The sequence below is a fragment of the Prosopis cineraria genome, unplaced genomic scaffold (assembly GCF_029017545.1).
Source record: "Prosopis cineraria cultivar Desert tree isolate PC_DT_omini unplaced genomic scaffold, ASM2901754v1 PC10, whole genome shotgun sequence".
NCBI lineage: Eukaryota > Viridiplantae > Streptophyta > Magnoliopsida > Fabales > Fabaceae > Prosopis > Prosopis cineraria.
The window spans coordinates 26,392,734-26,414,844 of NW_026555341.1; positions in this window are offsets into that span (position 1 = coordinate 26,392,734).

Below are 22,111 nucleotides of genomic sequence, written 5' to 3' on the forward strand. Positions count from 1 at the left end.
TTTTTTAAAAAACTAAAAACTCACCATATGATTAGATTAGAATTTCAAAACATGTAAGATTTTCTAAATTAATGGTGTCAGAATGTTTCTCCCATTAGAAAATATGAATTAAATTATTCTTTGGAAGAAGCTTCATTTAATAGTCACTGGTTTTCAGAATTACACGTGTCGCATTGGTGGAAGACTAATCAACAACTTTTCAATCTTTCAAGTACGACATACGATATTCTAAATATTTTAATCACTACAGTAGTTAGTAAATTAGCTTTTAGCATAAGCTCCCATGTTCTAACAAAGTATCATTTTTGCTTCCTTTCAAATAATGTGCAAGCATTGATTTCTACCTATAGTTAAATAGTTTAGTGTCATGTTATGGTGATTTTTATATTTTATCTTTTGATATGTATGTATGTATAATATTTGATAATGACACATTTTGTTAATATTTATTGTGGGTAATGAAGAAAAAGAAGTTGTAGATATAATTAATATTGAACTTCTACCTTCATCTTTAACAAATGGACCTACTTATGAGGGATCAAATGTTTTATTTTTAGATGATGATGATGAGGAGAGTTTAGATTTAGATTTATTAAAATTTTAATCTTCATATTGAATTTAGACTTTTAAGTCTTTGTTTAATATGAAATCTTGATTTATTTTATGTTAAATTTTAAAATATTTTATTTAAATTATAATATTAATTTTTTTATTTTTTCAAAAGCGGGCTTGTAGGCTTGGCCTTGAGCCCCTTAAATAAGGGCTAAGTCTCAGGATTAGATAAAAAATTAGAAAACCGAGCCTTAGAGTTTGAACTCTTAAGGGTTAGGCTCACCTGGTTTTCCATCTCTATATGAAAGAATATTAAATAGAGAAAATATAATGGGAAGGTATATTTTTATCAAAGTGACTTATATTTTAAGATATTAAATTTTTTTAAAAGTGTTTTATAATTTAAAATATTTTTAATTTTTTAATGTATAATTCATGAGTTTTTTTAAATTTTTTTAATAAATAATCACTTAACTATTTACTTCTATGAAAAACACTCTATTAAATAATAACAAATATAAAAAGATGATGCTAGCCTAATAATAGTGAACTAACTTAATGAAGGCATAACTCCATTCAAAATATTTTATACTTTTAAACATAAAAATATAATTTATCACATTAATAAATTATACTATCTTCATCTTAAATTACAAGATATTTTTAAGAGAGATTTGATAATTCAAAATATAAAACACTTTGATAAAAATAAAATTTTATTAATAATTTTTTTAATATTATCATTTTTATATACTTTTCCTCTTTAATTTTTTTAATAAATAAAGTATTAAATTTTAAAATTTTTATTTTTTTAAAAATAAAATTGTAAAGTATATTTAATAATTTTTATTAATATATATAATTTTATTTAAAAATATTTTATAATTTAAACTTAAAAGAGCACGGGCTATCTGTCTGGAAAGCACACTGGTATGTTCCAAAAGAAGACAAATGAAAAGGAGGGGATGGTGGGTAGGGCTCATTATAGTTTACAGAGGACTGGAGAAACATGTGATGCATTTAATTGTGACCCAAATCCCTGAAATCCCGCGGGTCCCACCTCCTCTGCCAACTAACATGCAGTAATTCTCTGCTCCAAACTAACTCACCTGCATTCAATGTGACAAATTTAATTCCTTTTCTCTTTAAATATCAAGTCACATTAGAAACATACTCTCATGCACATGTTGTTACTTGATTACTTCCGCCTTTTACAAATTAAGAAAAAATATAATAAATTTTTTTTAAAATATATAAATAATAATTTAATCTCTTAAAATATTATAATTTTTTTATCATTAATAAATTTATATAAATTATTAAATTATTCTTATTAAAAATAATTTATAAATTTTATTTAAATATTCAAAACTTTTTTTCTTATATTCTCAACAATGCAATAGCAAATCATAACTTTGCATGTTAATTCTTTATTTACTGTTACATTGTTACGAACATAGTTGTTAAACTCTCGAATTGATTCTATGAGTTTACCGTTTTTACGTTTCTAACTTACAAAATCGTGTCAACTCACTTATAAACTCGGATTAGATACAAACTCAATTAAATTTGTGAGTTTACCTCTGAATTTACCATTTTTACATTTCTAACTTATAAAATTGTATCAACTAATTCATAAATTAAGACTTGATGCAAGTTTGGTTAAACTTGTTAAGCTTGTCAAATTTTTTTTTGAATTAAGTGAATTAAATATATATTATAAAGAATTTAGTTCATAAAAGTTATAGAATCTGATTCAAAGAAAAAAACTTAAAATGCAAAAACTAATACTAATAAAAAAGAAAACAAAAAATACCTAAAGTAAGTTCCTCTATTTTAAAATTTATATGTCTTATAGATGATAATTTATCCATGTAGATGAGTTTAATTTTAATAATTTATAATTTAATATATTTAAATTAAATTACAGTTATATTTTAATGGTTATTTGTTAATAGAGGTAAATTCTTTTAAGTTTGCGATACAAGTTTACATTTCTATCATGAGCTTATTTAAACTTGCGAGTTTAACAACTTTGGTTATGAATATAAAAAAAAGTTGTAAATATTTAAATAAAACTTATGAATTATTTATTTTCAATAAGAGTAATTTGGTAATTTATATAAATTTATTAATGATAAAAAAGTCCCTAGGCACTTTAGCAGAATTACGACATTTTGATAGACCAAATTATTATTTATACATTTTAGAGAAATTTTATTTTCATTTTCCCTAAATAATATTGTAAAATATTTTTAATTGAATAATACTTCTTAATAAATTAGTTATTTGTTAAAATTATATATTCTTTTATGTTGAATTTTATTTAATATTTTTCTGTTAAAAAATGTAAGTTATTTTTAGTCTTTTAAGATATAATTATTACCTTTTTTCAAAAGTATTCATATTAAATAAATTATTTTATACTCCCTCCGTTAAAAAATATAAGGTATTTTTAGTCTTTTGAGGTGTAATTGTTGTCATTTTTACAAAAATACCCCTATTAATGATGACTTTATATTTATTGTAGGGTGTTTTATAGGTTAATTTGAAAGTAAGTAACTATTTTATTGGAGGATGAAATTCGATTAAAAATAACTTACATTTTTAAATGGATGGAGAATTTATTTTAGGATGTTAAATAAGGATAAATATAAAAAAATAATGTTAGTTAAAAGACAAGTAACTACTTTATTAAGATAAAATTTTATTAAAAATGTTTTATATATTTTTGAATAGAGGGAGTACAATGTTTCAATTAAAAAATCTTATTAATTTTCGTACATCTCTTAATTAAGGGTATTTTTATGAAATTATTATTTATATTTTGAAAAATACAAAATACTTTATATTTCTTAACATAATGCTTTTGAAAATGATTTATAATATCAAACTGAGGGAGTATTTATAAGGTAGAGATAAATAATTTTTTTAATTCTATTAATAAATTACATCATTAAATTTTTTTTTCATAAAATTTCTCTATTATCCCATTATATGTTGATGAGATAACGTGTTTTATTAAAATATTTTATATTTAACAAAAATAAAGTTAAAAATTATAAAAATTTATGAGTTTTAATTTTTTTAATTCCAGTAAATAAGGACATACCCACTTGGTTCAATTAAAACACAATTCCTAAACTTTTACTCAATGCAACTCGATCTTATAGTTTTGACTTGATTACAAATTAATTTCTAAATTTTGACTACTGATATTTATATTTTAAAAAATAAAATTATAATTAAAGTCAAGGAACTAATATGTTAAATTGCTAAGGTTATAGGAATTTGTATTGACTTAAAACTCAAGAATAGAGTTAAAATTTAACGTCAAATTATAAAAATTGAAGTGTATCGAGTTAAAGCTAATAGATTGAATTATAATCAAGTAAAAAATATAGGACCAAGTAATTAAATTTTTTTAATTAAAAATTCAATAAGGAATAACCAAATTAATGTAGTCAAGTAATATTTTAAATTTTTTGTGGCATTTTTCCAAATAAAAACATTAATTATTAACATTATATAGAAAATCTTATAAATTGAAATATAGAACTTATAAAAATATGGCTTATAACACTAACAACTAGAAGGGAAATTATTTTTGTAACTACTGTTTAGAATATCTCATATATTTTATCTAATTAAAATATTTTTATAATATATCCGAAACAGGAATTACTTCTTCCTCATATAATTTTTTTTCCTCTGCAAAACTTTTTTTACTAGCCCCCAGAAACCTTATATGTAAGGTCTATTTTTTTTTTTGGCCTTATAAGGTCTTGTTTTAAAGGTATCTAATTCCGTCTAATAAACTTATATTAATTATTGCTGGTCCAAAAAACTTAAATTAATTATCATTTGTACTGAAACTTTTATAATTTAAATATTTATTTTTATTTTTTAGAATGTTTTACTTGCATGACTCTACCCCTTAATATGCATGCATGCATGCATGTATGTGTAATTTATTACACAAATGAATAATATATATCAGGTAAAAAATTATAAGAGCCGACTCATACAAAATTTACAGACTAAAATATTTATATCAGAGAAAGATATTTTTATGACTTGCAATATATATATGCATGCTCAGATTAAAAAAAACAAAAACATATGTGTGTGTATATGTTATGCGTCCCACATCGAGGAGCCTCACAAGTTGTGTGAAATTTAAAAGTTCAAACTTCAAAGGGTTCTTCCTTCTAATAAGCTAGTCTTTTGAGATGGGCTCTCCTTTTAGATTTGTGCTCGTCACATTAGTGCTTTTATTGAGAGGCCGGTGTCATGAAAAGGGTTACTCATGGAGGGTTCTCACTAGCAGAAGGCTAAGTGAAGTGCAATGAAGTGAAGTCGCCGGGTACATAAGCTCTTGATAGGGTGACATTGTCACAAGTCCCATATCGGGGAGCCTTACAAGTGTTGTTAGGTTTATAAGTGTGAGGGGCTCTCCCACTTAACAGGCTAGTCTTTTGAGATAGGCTCTCCTTTTGGATTTGTGCTCGTCACATTATTGTCATGAGTCTCACATCGGGGAGTCTCACAAATAATGTGGGGTTTATAAGTTCAAGGAGCTTTCCCTCTTAATAAGTTAGTTTTTTGGGATAGGCTCCCCTTTTAGGTTTGTGTTCATTACATTGATACTTTCATTGAAAGGCTGGTATCACAAAAAAGACTACCTATAGAGGGTTATGACCGGCAAAAGGTCAAGTGAAATGCTGTGGAGTGAAGTCATTGGGAACATCAACCTCATATTGGAGAGCCTCACAAGTGGTGTGCTGAGTGAATTGCCATGGAGTAAAGTCGCTGGGGATATAGATTCTTGATGGGTTAACATTGTCTAGAGTCCCATATTAGGAAACCTCACAAGTGGTGTGAGATTTATAAGTTTAAGAGGTTCTCCTTTTAATAGGTTAGTCTTTTAAGATAAACTTTCTTTTTGAATTTATGGATTCTACCTTTAGGCTTATACTCATCACAATATATATATTATATATATATATATATATATATATATAAATATAAAAACGCATGCATATATATGCTAATGGAGGATTGGGGATCTCCGTTTAAGACCCATAAAACTGAAACCACTAACAAAAAGAACTTTTTTTGTTTGACCAAATCTTTTTTCTGAGGTATAAATGTTACACGTACGGGCCTATATTGGGTGTTCGCATAATGGGCTTTTGGCCCATAATTATTTCCTTTCATTCTTGTATTCTTAATGACCTTCAAGGCCCATAATCTTTCGGCATTCGCCTTATTGTTTTGCTTTTTTTGGACGAGAAGCATTCCCCCTATCTGAATGATTGAATTGTATATGACGAACAAACATTGATATAGTTAATAAAGATTGTGTAATTAAATCTTGCTGTCAACATAAATGCTTTTTAAATTTAGAAGCATGCATTGATCTTGGTGAGCCACTAATTCACCTAAACTTTGTGTTATCAAAAAATTGAATTGTATTTAGAAAATGAGTGATAGAAAAAGAATATATGATCTCTATTTTTTAATTAAAAATGTATAAAAAATTGATAGAATTGTTTTAAAATTATTGTAAATTGAAAAACAAAAAAGATATCAAAATAAGAAAGAGATAAAAAAGGAAGGACAATAGAATTAAGAGTCTTGCATTTTATTACATTCATTCAATACAAATGCAATACTTTCTAGAGGCAAAGACTCACAATTCAAAGATTTCAATGGTATTGATTGTGAAAAAATGAAGGGCTAAAGGGCATTTTTGCCCCTCAATTATTCACCAAGGAACATCTGCATCCTAAATTTTCATCTGATGCAATTTTACCTTTCAAAATTTAAAAATGGTGCATTGAGCCCCCTTCCATTAAAAAAGTTTACTTTGACCATTAATTAACTTAAAAATTATAGAAAAAAACTTTAAAAATAATAGAAAAGGACCCATAAAATTAAACATAAGTACCCAATAAAAAATTAATATCAATTAAGTCTCCTAAATTACATATAAATAATAGAAAATAAATATTATCCCTTACCCACATAAAAGGCCAAAATATGATTTTTACCAACCATTATTTTAAAGACTTAGTCAATATTAATTTTTTTGTAGGGTACTTATTTGCAACTTTATGGATCCTTTTTTTTTTGGTAATTTTTAGGTCTTTTTTATAATTTTTTGGTCAACTAATAGTTAAAATTTAATTTTTTAATAGTAGGATTCTCAAATCATTATTTTCAAATGTTGAAGGAAGGAATTGCACCATATGAAAGTTTAGGATATTAAATGGTCCTAAACAAATAATTAACAAAAAAAAAAGCTTTTTAACCCAATGATGAATTATAAAGAATATATTTATTCTATGAAAAGATGAATATTAAGAATCCTCTGAATTACAACCTTGAAGAATGTGAAATGTAAAGGAGATGAACATTTATATCATCGTAATATGGGGAAATGAAACATCCACACAATGTCTATATTATGATACTCCTTGTATATCTAAAAATTTAAGAATATGTTTTATTAAAAAATTTCAACTAGAGAAAACCTGATAGAACAAAAACCTAGTAAAAGGAAAAGAGAATACTCTATCTATTTAAAAATATAAGGTATTTTTTGAGTAATTGAATGTTAAAAAATGTAAGGCATTTTTAATCTTTTGAGATATAATTATTGTATTTTTTTTTCAAAAGTACCTCTATTGATAATAACTTTATATTTATTGTAGGGTGTTTAATAGAGAAATATATGAAAAAATATGATTAATTTGAAAGTAGATAACTACTTTATTAGGAATGAAATTCGATTAAAAATACCTTATATTTTTTAATGAAGGGAGTATCATTAATTGATATGCAACTTAATGTTGTCTCATTAAGATCCTTAAACGGAAATGAAATATATTTTCAAAATTATCACAAATATATTTTTTAAATTCTGATTATTTTTAAAATTTGAACAAATGTTCTACAATTTCTTAAAAATATTTTTTTAAACAGAAGGTTACTGTTTTCATTAGAAAATGTTGAAACAACTAGGGCCAAATATCAAAAGCTGATGAATAAAAATAATTAAAGCATGTGTGCATGTAAGAATGTAAAACAAAAATAAAAATAATTAAAAAAAAAATCTAATGAAACATTCCCTTGCATCATTCTTTCCACTGTTTTGCTCTCCCTCACAATAATAAATTATATTGATTAAAGGATAATTTTAAAAAGATGTAAAAGTTTTTGACATTTAACTAATTCTAATTATTTTCTTAATCTCACGAAAGTAGTTAATAGGGTCTTTTAAAAACTGTTTGATTTTTGTTCCCCTTTTTTATTTTTAAAAACTGTTTTGTAATGCAATTTTTAAAATTATTTTTGAAAACAAAATAAAATAAAAACCTACTTGGTTATGTTAATTTAAAAACAGTTTTAGAATTAAAAAATAAACTAATCATGATAGTTATAGGTGGTTAGTGGTGGTGATTTATCATATAAAATTGTCAAGATAACTATAATTTTTAGTAATTAAATGTAATGCATTTTGAAAATAAGAAAAAAAATAAAATGAAAATAACTTGAAATTGTTTCTATTTTTTCTTTTTATAAACAAAAAAAGAAAGCAGTTTTAAAAACAAATTAACTCAAAAACATTTAGCCAAACAAGTTTTTAAATTTTTTTATTTTTAAAAAATAATTTTTTTAAAAATATAAAACAAACAAGCTCGTAAATCTCCTCGTTTTATATTTTTTTAATCCAAATTTTCCGTCCCTTGCAATTTAAAAAGGGAGTGAGACAGAGGTAGGTTATCGATTTCATTTCTTAAATGAAGACATTGAGATTGCCCTGAAGATAAGATTATGGACAAATATTAGTTTAAGTAGTAAATAATGGCAGTGAAATACTTGCATGCTCTAAAAATATAGAGGTTAAGGGCTTATTTGTTTTCTCCTTTAAAAAGCTGTTTTTTAATTTTGAAAACAAAAAAATTTAAAAATTTATTTGAATAATTCATTTAGCTGTTTTCAAAACTGTTTTTATTTTTTATGTTTTTAAAAAAATAAAAATAATTTTAAGTTATTTTCGTATTATTTTTTTTAAAACATTACATTTGATTATTGAAAATTATAATTACCTTGGTCCTTTTTTATTATTAATCACTATCATTAACTACTTATAATCATTACTATTAGTCTATTTTTTAATTTTAAAGTATTTTTTAATTGATATAATCAAATGAATTTTTATTTTATTTTATTTTGAAAATAATTTTTAAAATTGTCTTACAAAATAGTTTTTAAAAAATAAAAAATGAAAATAAAAACCAAACAAGCTTTGATTTTTTTTCCCTTTCCCCTCAAAAGGTTCATGCATTGCGCATATCTCTGTTATGACTTGTGAGCATGAATTCTCTGGACTCATCAATCATGATTTTTTTTTTTAAAAAAAAAAACATCAGTGATGAAATTACATTGGAGATTATAGTCAGAAGTAAGTGGTCCACCACTTTGTGAAGTAATTCCCCTTTACGAATTTAACCAAGTTTTGTGTTCATTCATAACCAACTATGAATGCAAGAACGTAAATTAGTGGGAGCTTAAATTATATAAAATATAAAAAAAATTAATATATAGTTTGGAATTGGTGAGTTCAAAAGGATTATTATACTGTAACTAGTTGAGGCCCTTATTACTTAAATAAATGGTTGGAAATTTGAATCCCAACCCTTATATATATATATATATATATATAACAATTTATTTAATTAAAAAATATGTTTATCCATTATTCTCAATATTTTGGAGAAGCTATCATTTACTGTAGCATAGCATGTTCCTTATTCTTAAAAATATACTTTCTTCATTACAAAATATAAAATATTTTTAAGAATGTGTTTAGTTGGAGATTTTTGGAGGAGAGGTAAAGGAAGATGCTTCCCTTCCCTCATTTGGTTAAGAAATTTTGAAGGAGAGGGGAGCTAAAATAACCATTCCCTCTCCTCATACTGCTCCCCTTGAAATTGAGATTTTTCGGAGGGGAGCTAATTTTTTATTATTTTTTTTATTTAATTTTTAATATTTTAAGTATACTCATAATTAAATTTTTTTTATATCAGATTATACTTCACTCTCAAACTTAGACTGACCTCATTGGATTTTTTTTAAAGTTATATTTCATCATATTTTGTTATATATTTAATTATTTATTTTTTATAAAAAAAATTTATCATTATAATTATTGGTTTAATTTTTTTATCACATATTGATAATATGATAGGATGAGAGTGAATTTTAAAAAAATTATGTAATTTAAATTGAGTTGTAAAATTATTTTCTACAAGAAAAAATTTAAAAAATTTTAAACTAATATATAGGGATATGATATTAAATTAGTTATTATCTTCCCTCCTAAACCAAACAAAGGATCATTAACAACTCCTCCGCTCCCCTCCCTCAAACAAAATCAAATAAGGTAACATTAAAATTCTTGTTTTCATCATCTCTCCTCGAACTAAACACACCTTAAGGGATTAGTCATTAAAAATATAAAGCATTTTTAGTTGTTCAAAGTATAATCATTGTTTTTTTTAAGTTTCCTATTGAATAAATTACTTTATATTTATTTTAAATTAAAATACTTTATTAAATAAATGTAAATATAAGAAAATAAGATTAGTTAGAAAATGAATAACTATTTTATTGAGGGTGAGATTTAGTTAAAAATATTTTATATTTTTAAATAAAATATATATATATATAGACAGCGTGAAAGAAAAAAAAATTGTGCATACTAAAAGACCTTTTGTGAAAAGTAGCAACGCAACGCAATTATTGAACTCTTAAAAAAAAAATTAGAAAGTCACTTTAAAAATCTCATTTCAATAAACAAACTTTTGATAATTAGGTTGTAACTTATATTTACTCTCTTTTAAAATATTTTGTCTTTTAAAGTTTCTAAAAATGAAATTAATTTGTACAAATATTGAGGACATTGCCAGATTTGTCCTTAAAGCTTCAAAAAACCTTTTTTGAAGTTGTTAGAGTAAATAAGGGTATATTATATAAAAATGTTAATAAATGTTACTCTTTTTTTTTTGTAAAATTAATAAACACTATTTTAATTTTTTTTTCTCTGGTTACATTGGAAAGCACCGTCTCCTAGGATAATAGATGGACAGCCATCATATATTTGAGCTTCATATTTGTTTGAAATTCAAAAAAAATCAAAACATTAAATGTTTTCAACTAAGTTTTGTAGTTATTATATTATAATTCCATTTAAAAATAAGTAAGGCTAATGATTGTAAATATATCGGTCTGCCATTTTTATTGAAAAAATTAGTTATCTAATCCTCAAATTTTAAGAAATAAATTTAATTCTTATAATTTATTTTTAAAAAATATAAAAAAACTAATATTTTAAATAGTTAAAATTAAAGGAATTGAGTTGCACCAAATTAAAATTAATAAACTAAATTATAAAAAATTAAAACATAAATATTGAATTACAATAAATCAAAATTCAAAAATTAAATTTTAATTGAATTAAAATTATAAGTTGAAATGATTAGTTTTTTCCTTCTCCATGAACCTGCAAGGGACACCTTCATTAATGTGGTCCTACTTCATTAGTAATAAGGTAGCTGTCTCCCATTTCTTACGCACATTGTATGACTTGAAGAGCACGTATTGCTTATTAGTATTATTTTTATTGCACTTTGCAACTTGATGTGTGGGGCCCAATATTTTGTATGAGATTTGAAAATATATATATATGTGTGTGTAGTTGAACTTGAAAACAACATAGTTCATGACTAATCACGTGAATGCATGGAATCTGAAAAAAATGATTGTGAATGAATAATGATATACTATCCATCTAAAAATATAAAATATTTTTAATTAAATCTCAATTTTAATAAAATAGTTATTTATTTTTTAACTAATCTTATATTTTTATATTTATTTTTATTAAATACCCTATAATAAATATAAAGTTATTATCAATAGGAGTATTTTTAAAAAAAGATGATTACACCTCAAAAGGCTAAAAATACCTTTTTTAACATTTAATTTCTCAAAAAATATTTCACATTTTTAAAGGGAGGGAATATGGATTTTTAAATTTTCTTATTATTTTCCAATGCACAATTCCAACCTTTTGTATCAGATATAATTTGCATGATTTTATTAAAAATAATCTACTAGTTTTGTAAATAATTTGAAAGAAGAACGAAAAAAAAATACAAGTAAACTAAATGTGAGGTAATAGCTTCAATTATGTTTCTGAAAACAACTTATTTTATAAGTTATCACGTGAATCGGTGAATGCATGAAATCTGAAAAAATTGATTGTGAATATGATACGACTTTTTTAATTTTTATATTTTCTTATTATTTTCCAACACACAATTCCTACCTTTAATGTTGTAACATCTGATATAATTTGCATGTTTTTATTAAAAATAATCTACTAGCTTTGTAAATAATTTGAAAAAGGAAAAAAATAAGTAAAGTAATACTGTGAGGTAATGGCTTCGAACATGTTTTTGAAGGAAAATAACTTAGTTCAGCCATTCGATTAAGTGATTTTGAATAAATTTTAACTTCAACTAGTCTGTATAAGAATGGTTTATTGTCATATGAATTTGCAAAATTTGAAATTATCAATCATTTTTCGCGGTCATCATCATATGATAATTGATAATTAAAGTGAACAATGTATCTAACTTTTAATTTTAACAAAAAAATTCTTTACTATTGAAACAAATGTTTTTTAGGTGAGTTTGGATTGCAAAAAATATAATTGAGACTTATGTAGGACTTATAACTTTAACAAAACTTATAAATGTATTTACATATTATTATCTATATATCTGTTTAGAGTCCATCAACAGTGGTTTGAACAGTAAACCTCCATCAATTTTTATTTTACTTTTTCATGGTTTTTTTTATGGTTAGTTTTTCTTTTAGATTTTTATTTTTATATGATTAAGAGAAGTTAAAAGAATGCGGGATCCATGATTACAAATATAGATTGGAACTCATAATAAAATTGGATAGTTAATGTGATAAGATCATGGTAAAAAAGATAAATTTGAACATCTTCTTAACTAAAATAAATTATACTACTTTTGTTAAAAAAAGACATTTTTAATTAAATTATATCTTCAATTAGTTGGTTATTATTTTTAAATTAATATGAAAGTAACTTCTTAAAATAATAAAAAATATAATTTTTTTAATTCTGATTATTTCTAAAAGTTTAAACAAACATTATAAAAACTCACAAATTTTTTTTTTCAAAAGTTGATTTTTTTCCATAAAATAAGCTGAAATAACCTACCCTAAATTATTTTTAATTGATTATTCTCAGTCTTTTTCCTTATACCTAGTCTTTATTAAATTTTTGTAGCACCACTTATCATTTTTTAAAAAAATGAGCTCATTTTCTCCTTTTTTTTTGCAGATTTTTTTAATCTAAATAATGTGTCAATATTCCCGTGCATTGCACCTAGTGTAAAATCTAGTTGTTAGGCATGGAGAAGACAGCTTGGAAATAGAGGGAGAACAAACAAGCAAGAGAAGTTGAATTACATTATATTTTAACTCAAAAATTTAAGACTCAAGTTTATATTTTTTTATTTTATACTCCCTTTATTAAAAAATATAAGGTATTTTTAATCGAATCTCACACCTAATAAAGTAGTTACTTGTCTTTAACTAACTTCATCTTATCCTAGTTATCCCTATTTAATAGGGTATTTAACCCTAAAATAAGTATAAAATGATTTATTTAATAAGGATACTTTTAGAAAAAAGCAATAATTATACTTTAAAAAATTAAAAATATTTTAGATTTTTAAACATTCAATCCTTCAAAAAATACTTTATGTTTTTGAATAAAGAAAGTATTAGTTATTAAGTTTAAATTTATCTGATTTGAGACTTTATACTTTAGCTCAAGTCTACCTATACTTGAACAATCAAAAATTTATTGTCAATATATTTTCATGAGAATAAAACTTAAATTAGTACATGCCATAAATTGATAAATTTTATATTAGTTTACCCAAAAAACTTAATTTTTTGGCAAAAAAACTTATATAATTAATACATGCCAATTGGTCTTTATATCAATTGGATCAATTTTTTAAGTAAAACTTATATACTTTCCTATCAATCTTATTTTTTAAGAAAGGATTCTTTATTATTTTGCCTGAATTATATTATTTTTTTAAATATATTAATACATACCAAGTGAGTGTGACATAGATGGTAGTATTTTGACCCCCTTAAGCATCATTTTAATATTGAATTCCTGAATATCTGTATGAAAAAAATATTGTTTGAGAGATGATAATCCGTTACCTGATCTATAAATTTCTTGAAGAATTATTTTAACGGCCCACTTATGGAGATATCTTGAGTAATAAAAAAATAATAATACATAAATATAGATTATTCAAAATGCTATCACATAAATGCAAAATACCACAGCTAAGGAGAAAAAGTCTCCTAGCTATTTTTCATCATCTTATTAAATATATATGTCTACAAATTAACCAATCGGGTACAACTAATAATTACTGAAGAAATCAAATACAAAATCTGTTCTAAACCTTTAGTCGCCAAGTTTTTTGTGCCATGATTATTTAATATTTATAGCTAGTTTGTTGATAACTCGTTAAGTAATTATATTTTTCTTATAGTAGTTTTCTTCGGTGAGATTCACGATGAGTTCAACATAATATATTTTATCAACATTTTTAAAATGGCAGTGCACTGACAAATGATTTCTTAAATAAACATTAAAAAGTAGATTTAATAGTCGAAAAGTGAGTCCTAAATAAGTTGATTTAGAGTAGTCACGTCTAAATAATATTTTGAGAGAATGACAATAAAATCCCAAAAGAATGAATTAATGATGATTAAGTCTCTGATAATTTTTTTTAAAATACATTATAAATATAAATTCAAATAGTTATAAAGAGAAATCTGAATCGCAAACTCATTGTTATATTCAGAATTTAAATATTATATCTGTAATTGAAACTTTTAAATTTGTAATTGTTTGAATCGATATATATAACTGATTTTTTTAAAAAATTTATCAAGAAACTCATTGTTATATTCAGAATTTAAATATTATATCTGTAATTGAAACTTTTAAATTTGTAATTGTTTGAATCGATATATATAACTGATTTTTTTAAAAAATTTATCAAGAACCTAATTGTCATTAATTTTTTCTTTTGGGACTTACTCCCTTTGTCCCTATATATAAGATATTATTAATTGAATTATGTAAATCAATAAAAGTTAACTATCTAATTAAAAGCATAATAACATTTTAATTTTGCCGATAATTATTGTAAATAAAAAATGAATCTCTTTTTTCAAAGTAAATTAATGAGAGTACTTATTTTTTTCTTTTCAATTTAATAGAAGTATAATAGTTGGTTCATTAAAAAATATGCTAACACTTTCTTATATATAAGAATGGAGGGAGTAATTGTTATTCTCCCTAATATTTTCTAAGATCAATGAAGTGGGTTTGGTGTGTTAACAAATGAAAGACAAAGAGCTTTGTGGGAGACAACATTGTTATGAAAGCAGCTTGCCAGCTTAGTCCCTAAAACACAATGATTGAGTTGGCACTCTGCAATTAAAATATCTTGAACTTGAACCTTTTTGGCTTCTTTTTAATTTTCTTTCAAGCAATTGATTAGTTCATCGTTTAATTAATTAATCATTCATTTAAAATAGCTTGAAGATGATTTTCCATGCAACTTCACATATTGAAAATCAAAACAGACAATGACCAGCTATAAAATTGGTTCAGATGATTGGGTATCTGTTCTTTCAAGTAAGTAAAATAAAAACTATAAAAAATATAAAATGATAAAAATAAATAATAAAGATAATAAAGATGGGAAATAGAATATATTTTACAATAAGAAAGTTAATAAATGTAGCAACTAGAACATTCATTCAAGTAAGTAAAATAAAAAATATAAAAAATATAAAATGATAAAAATGAACAATAAAGATAATAAAAATGGGAAATAGACATATATTTTACAATAAGAAAGTTATAAATATAACAACTAGAAAATAAATGTAAAATAATAAAAATGAAAATAGAAAAATGTTTTACATCAGTAAAATAAATAAAAAAGTTAAAAAGATCTTTAATATGAAGATAATAATAAGGCAAAATAATATTAAAATTTTTTTAAATTATTTAAATAATATTTTGATATCTCAAAATGTCAGAATTTCTCTGAAATCCCTATGAACTTTTCTATTATTAAGAAATTAATATAAAAGACCAAATTACCTTTAATTGAAGTAAATATCCCAAGCCTCATAATAGATATTTGCGAATTGCTGTTGAATTCTTGTAATTTTAGGAAGAAAATTGTGAAAATTAAAACAAAACTTTTGAATGGCAATTGATATTTGCAACACTTGAGAAATATCAAAATTTCAAAAGCAAACTTGTGAATTGCTATTAAATTCTTACAAATTTAAAAAGAAAAAATTGTAAATCGTAGATCAAGTTTATGAATGACAATTAATATTTGCAACATTTGAATAATATCAAGATTTTAAATATGAACTTACGAATTAATGTTGAATTATTGCGATTTTAGCAAGAAAAATTATGAATTTTAAAATAAACCTTGCGAATCAAGGGCACGAAATATCTATTCTAAGGTTTGAAATTTTTATTTCAATCAAAGACAACTTGATCTTTTATATTAATTCATTAATGATAGAAAAGTCTCTAAAAACTTTAAGAAAATTATGGCATTTTGAAGGACTAAAATATGATTTTCATAGTTCAAAAGATTATATTATCATTTTCCCTAATAATAATGACAAAAATAGTAATTAAATCATATCACAATTGTAATCAGTATCTAATATCAAAATAATATTAGATGGAATATAAAGATTTGAGAAATGATAATGAAGATATCAAAATAATAAAATAATCAGATTACTATATTTAAGATCCTGTCGAATAAATATTATTTTCCATGAGTCCTTCATTATAATTTTCCCTATTTAATATCTCCACTTTGAGTTTCCAGGAAAACTTTATATATTAAACCTTATATATTTAAAATCTTATTTTTAATTAAATTAAAACATATATATTTATTATAGATTATTTATTTCATAATAAAATTTTATTATTAATATGACTAACATATTAAAATTTACTTGTCATAATTTGATTGGATGAATGTATATTAAATATATAAAAGTAAGCATATAAGTTTTGTCCCTTTGAAAATAGAAAAAATAACATAGAAAATAGCTTTACATCTATATAGTTCGACAATCGGACTAGTCCGATATAACTTTTCAAAATAGGTTGGTGTATAAAATAAGTAGGTAGACCAACTAGTTTTAAGTTTTTGGTGGAAGAAGGATGAAGGAGCATGTATGCTATTTTTTTTCTTGATAAATTATTCTTATTTATGATAAGTGATAACTGACCCAACATATATATATATATATATATATATATTAAAAAGGCAATATATATAAGTATGTATATATATAAAGAAAATGATAGAAAAATCTCTTTGAAATATACATAATACAAATAACAATGAAGTCTTCATAATTGTTCTTAAGTTCATTGGGACCTTTATGATATTAATGTTTTTTTTTTGTAAAATAACTATAATGACTCCAAAATAAAATATTAGTGACTGCTTTAATTTGAATAATGATTATTTATCTTTTTTTCTTTTGGCCAATGACTATTTGTCTTTTGGTATGGACTAAAAGGGGATAACAAATGATAAATTTTACTTTGCCAATTTTTTAATCATTGAAGTTCAAATATTATAAATATCAGTAATTATTTTGATAACTATTAACTTTTTTAGCAATAATTAAAATGAAATAAGTAATTACAACTCTCCTTTCGTAAATTTTTTAATCATTAAAGGTCAAAGTGTTGTAAGTATTAATGATTATTTTGATTTAAGTAACAATTATTTTCTTTTAGGAATGATTATAATGAAATAGCAACTGGCAAGTTCTATTTCGCCAATTGAAATAGCAAATGACAAGTTCTATTTCGCCAATTGGTTAATCATTGATCCATTTTTTTATTTAAATTAGCGATAATATAATCATTTTACAAAAAATATTAATGTCAAAGGAGTTCTAAAGGATGTGGGAAGGATTATTATATTTCGTAAGACTTTATTATTATTTGTATATTTAAAGTAGATTTTTCTGTCATCCACGCGCTTTTTTCTTGCCAACATATGCGCATATACATGTGTGTATATATATCTATATATATGCGTGCGTGCACAAAGATAAAAATAAAAAGAGAATATCTCTGCATGATATTCAACAAATGATTTTTAAGTTTAAGAGTATCTTTCAGATGACTCCCCACTCACCTTATTAGCACAAAAAATTGAGAATAAAATTCAAGTTCTTTGATATTTGCTTACATAGAATTCTTCCTTTTGTTTAGTTGTCCGTTGTTGTTGATTTCTGTTGCATTGGCAAAAAATATTTTAATCACAATGATATTCTATACGGCATATTAAAAAAATATTTATATTGGCACGTCTAGAAAGTCCTTATTTAACAAACAAATTATTTTAGTGTCATTAAATACATTTTCTAAATTTTGGTAATGTGAATAAATTAATTGTTTTGAGTATTTGAGGATTTTAAATATTATAAATTAGACAACTCTTTGAAAAAGGGAGGCTTAATGTTGGAATCTCTCCCAACAGGATTTGACTTTATTGGTTTACTATGTTGGGAGAAACCAATCCATTTTATTAGACTCAACCTTTGTTGGTTAAACTTTTAGGATGGTAATCCAAGAGTGGAGGTAATTAGGAATCTTATTATTGCATATAATTGTGATCAAATTGCTATGTGATTAGTGATATAAAATGAGTAGCATAAATTTGCTAGGAGACTGTGAACTTGAGATTGTTGTTAAATGTAAAGTATGCCTAATAATGATACTTGTTTGATAATTATATTGGTAAAGATATTATGTGATTAAGAAATATGAATTGTCAGCCTAGGTTGTCTATGAGTCATTAATGATGTTATGTAATAGAATGCATGCCTGAATTGACTATAATTTATTGATAATGTTATATGATGAAATGTATGCTTGTATTAGCTATGAATCATTGATGATGTTTATGATGGTTTGTATGCCAAGATTGGATTTATTGTTAATATGATCATGAGGTGTGTTGATTAAGTGGTTGCATAAGCTGTGGTAATTTGTAAGTTCTATTGTTTAAGTATAGGCTGGCCATTGTAATATGCATGAGTAGATTTGCATAAGTTAAATTGAGTTGGCATGAGCATGAGGGTGGGAGTTCACCCTAGAGAAGTAGAAGGTTAGAATGATAAAATCTACATGATGTAGCTTCTACTGAGTTTGTGTACATTGGTTGGCATATTTCATTATTAATGTGCTTAGTATTACCAATAACTTACGGATATGGCATGGGTTGAGCATGGTGCTTAGTATCATTGATCTTAAATTGGATGTTGTGGATTGAGCACTTGTGACACTCTAAAATTTGAGAAAGGAAAACCCATATTCTGAGAGTAAGTGTGGAAGTCTTTGGCTGAGTAATCTCTCACAATTGAAAAGTGAGGCTAATCCAGTTACATGGTTTAGTTCTATAAAGTTATTAGCCTATGGGTTTTGTCAAATGATATAGGAGGGATATAAGATAGTTGCTTATATCATAAACCATTGATATATATGAATATATGTGATTATGTAATGAATTGAGATATATGTTAAGTAGAATGATAGAGAGGTATCAAAAGGACCAATTAATTCAAGTAGGGGTGTGCATTTTACCCATTGATCCGCAAACTCACTTATACTCGCTTGACCCGTTCAAAAACGGGTCAACCCATATCCATTCAATTAGGAAGAAAAATGGGTATGGGCAGATATTTACCTATATATGAATAAACAGATGGGTAATGGGTAAGGCCACTGTGCCTGCCCATTTATACTACGTATCTTTATTTTTTTAGTCTCCTGAAAACCCCACACTAGTCTCCACTTTCCAACCTAGAATTTATATTAAAAAAAAAAGAAAACACTAGCCCACGGTCAAAAATATAAAAGCAAAAGCCCAGGCCCGTGCATTCTGCGTGCCCACTTCGCCCAAGTCTTGGCTTCAATTTAAAGTTCAAAAAAATAAAAACACCCATTGTCGACTTGCCTTTGCGTGCGATCTAGATCTGCAATTCTGCATCGCATGAGTGACTGAGTGGTGAGTGCGTGCCTTAAGTCTTGATTGACTCTACTGGTTCTGTTGTTTTCACTTTACAGTCGCACTTCACCTTTCACTGCTTCGCCTTGTTCTTCAACTTCTCCCTTATTTGCCTGAGTCACGAGAGAGCTTTACTCATTCACAGTCACCACTCGCCAGTTGCACTTCGCACTTTGCCTTGTTTGCCTAAGTCATGATCATGAGAGAGCTTCACTTATTCATGTCGCCATTTGCAGTTGCCAGTTGCCACTCACATGATGCGCTTCACCCTGTTCTTTAACTTCTCCCTTGTTGACTTGAGTCATAGTCACGAGAGAGGTCTACTTGTTCGTGTTGCCATTTGTAGTCGCCAGTCACACTTCGCCTTGTTCTTTAACTTCTCCCTTATTTGCCTAAGTCATGAGAGAGCTTTTAGCTTCGTTGTTCATCAACCTTGTTGACCTTTAGCTTTAACTTCATCAAGACTTTAAATCAATTAGTGCAATGACTTTAACTCCAGCTTCCTCTCATTATCTTTCACATTTTGCTTAGACAATCTTTGATTATAAATAAAGAATATTTGTAAATGATGGCGTTTAGTGGATTTGTGCACCATTGTGATTTTGTGAAGACCTACTTTTTATTTTTTTTTCATGATTTTGCCATGATCTTGAAGTTCTGATGAGTGATGAGTGATTTTTGAATTTGTGAAATACCTGAAATAGGTTCCCTTTTAGTACATTTGAATGATATATTGGATTGGACATTCGATTGAAAATCATATGTTTTGACTATTTTTTTAAAAAGTGGGTGCTGCAAGTAAATGGGTGGCTCAGACTCGCTTGTACCCACCCATACTTTTTTGCACTCGTTTTTAAACTGGTGCAAACGGTTATATGCGAGTATGAGTGGGTGGCCATTTATTTACCCATAAACAAGTAGGTAACAGGTACGGCCACGAGTAGCCCATACCCACCCGCTTACATCCTTTTAGGAATTTAAGTTAGGTCTTAAGCATTAAATTTTAGGAATTTGCAGCTTAATTTCTCAATGTTACAACTCTTTTGTGATAAATTTGCAACCTGTACCCTAAATTTTAATAGGAAAAATAAATTTTTATTATTATTCAACCATGTTAAATTTGGAATATATATTACAAAGTTATCACAATGCAGTTATAAAATTGAGAGATTAAGTTGTAAATTTTTGGAGTTTGGCACTTGAAACCTAACTTAAATTAATTAATTCTTTTGGAGCTTCTTTCTCATTCTCCCTATATGTTATGCATTGCCTTTATGAATATGATTACCACACTTTAATATGATTTCATTAAGTTCTTAGTTATTAAGATTGTTTAATCTCACTCCCAGTACTCAATTTTTTCAGGTGACGATAAGGCAAATGACAAAGGGAAAGCTTCTGAGGTCAAGTGCTAGAACATAGTATTGTAATTTCTAGTCGCTTACATTGTGTAATGAATCATATCATATTTTTGCCAACATCATGAGTTAATCATGCTTACTTGTATATGGTGAATTATAGATCATTGCATGTGTGCCCCATTTGTAGACCTGGAGATTTTGTTGGGTGGCCTATATTTTGAGAAAAGGCCTATGATGCAAATGTGTGGATGTTTATGGTTGACCTATGATTATACTTTGATATGTTTAAAGAAATATTTGTCATGCATGATGGTTATTACTTTTGAGTCAAAGTTTCAAGTTGATAATAAAAGGGAGACACTTGTGTTTGTGCATGGAGCTTAAATGCTCATACTGGCATTTAGTGTTTCATGATACTCTTTTGGCACCGAATTAAGTAATAAGTAGCACAAGTAGTTAGACATTTCAATTATCTGTGTAAATGCTTGGATAGCCCTAATTGGAGGTTTGAACGATTAATTATACGAGTTTGAAGTTAATTTATGCATGCTGTTCATTATGCTAATAATAGGATTTGTTGTGGTAAACAACTAAAGTGGTCGTGGCGAGTGGGTGTGTGCGTGTGGGCTGCGACAAGTAGAGTTGTAGACCATGACATAAGCCGTAGTGTGTGTGTGGATTCGTGGTTGGCCATAACGAAGGCACTCTTAGCTTCATATCACGAGGGCAAATGAACTAGTGCAATTTTCCTAAATGATTGTTCTACCTCTTTTTATTCCATTCTTAATGCTAAGTAGTGTATTTCATGTTTTCACATGTTTTCAGATACCCTGATTTCTCAAAAATATTATATTTATCTTTTCAAATATTTTTGGAATCCCAGTTTTAAGGTTGAACTTA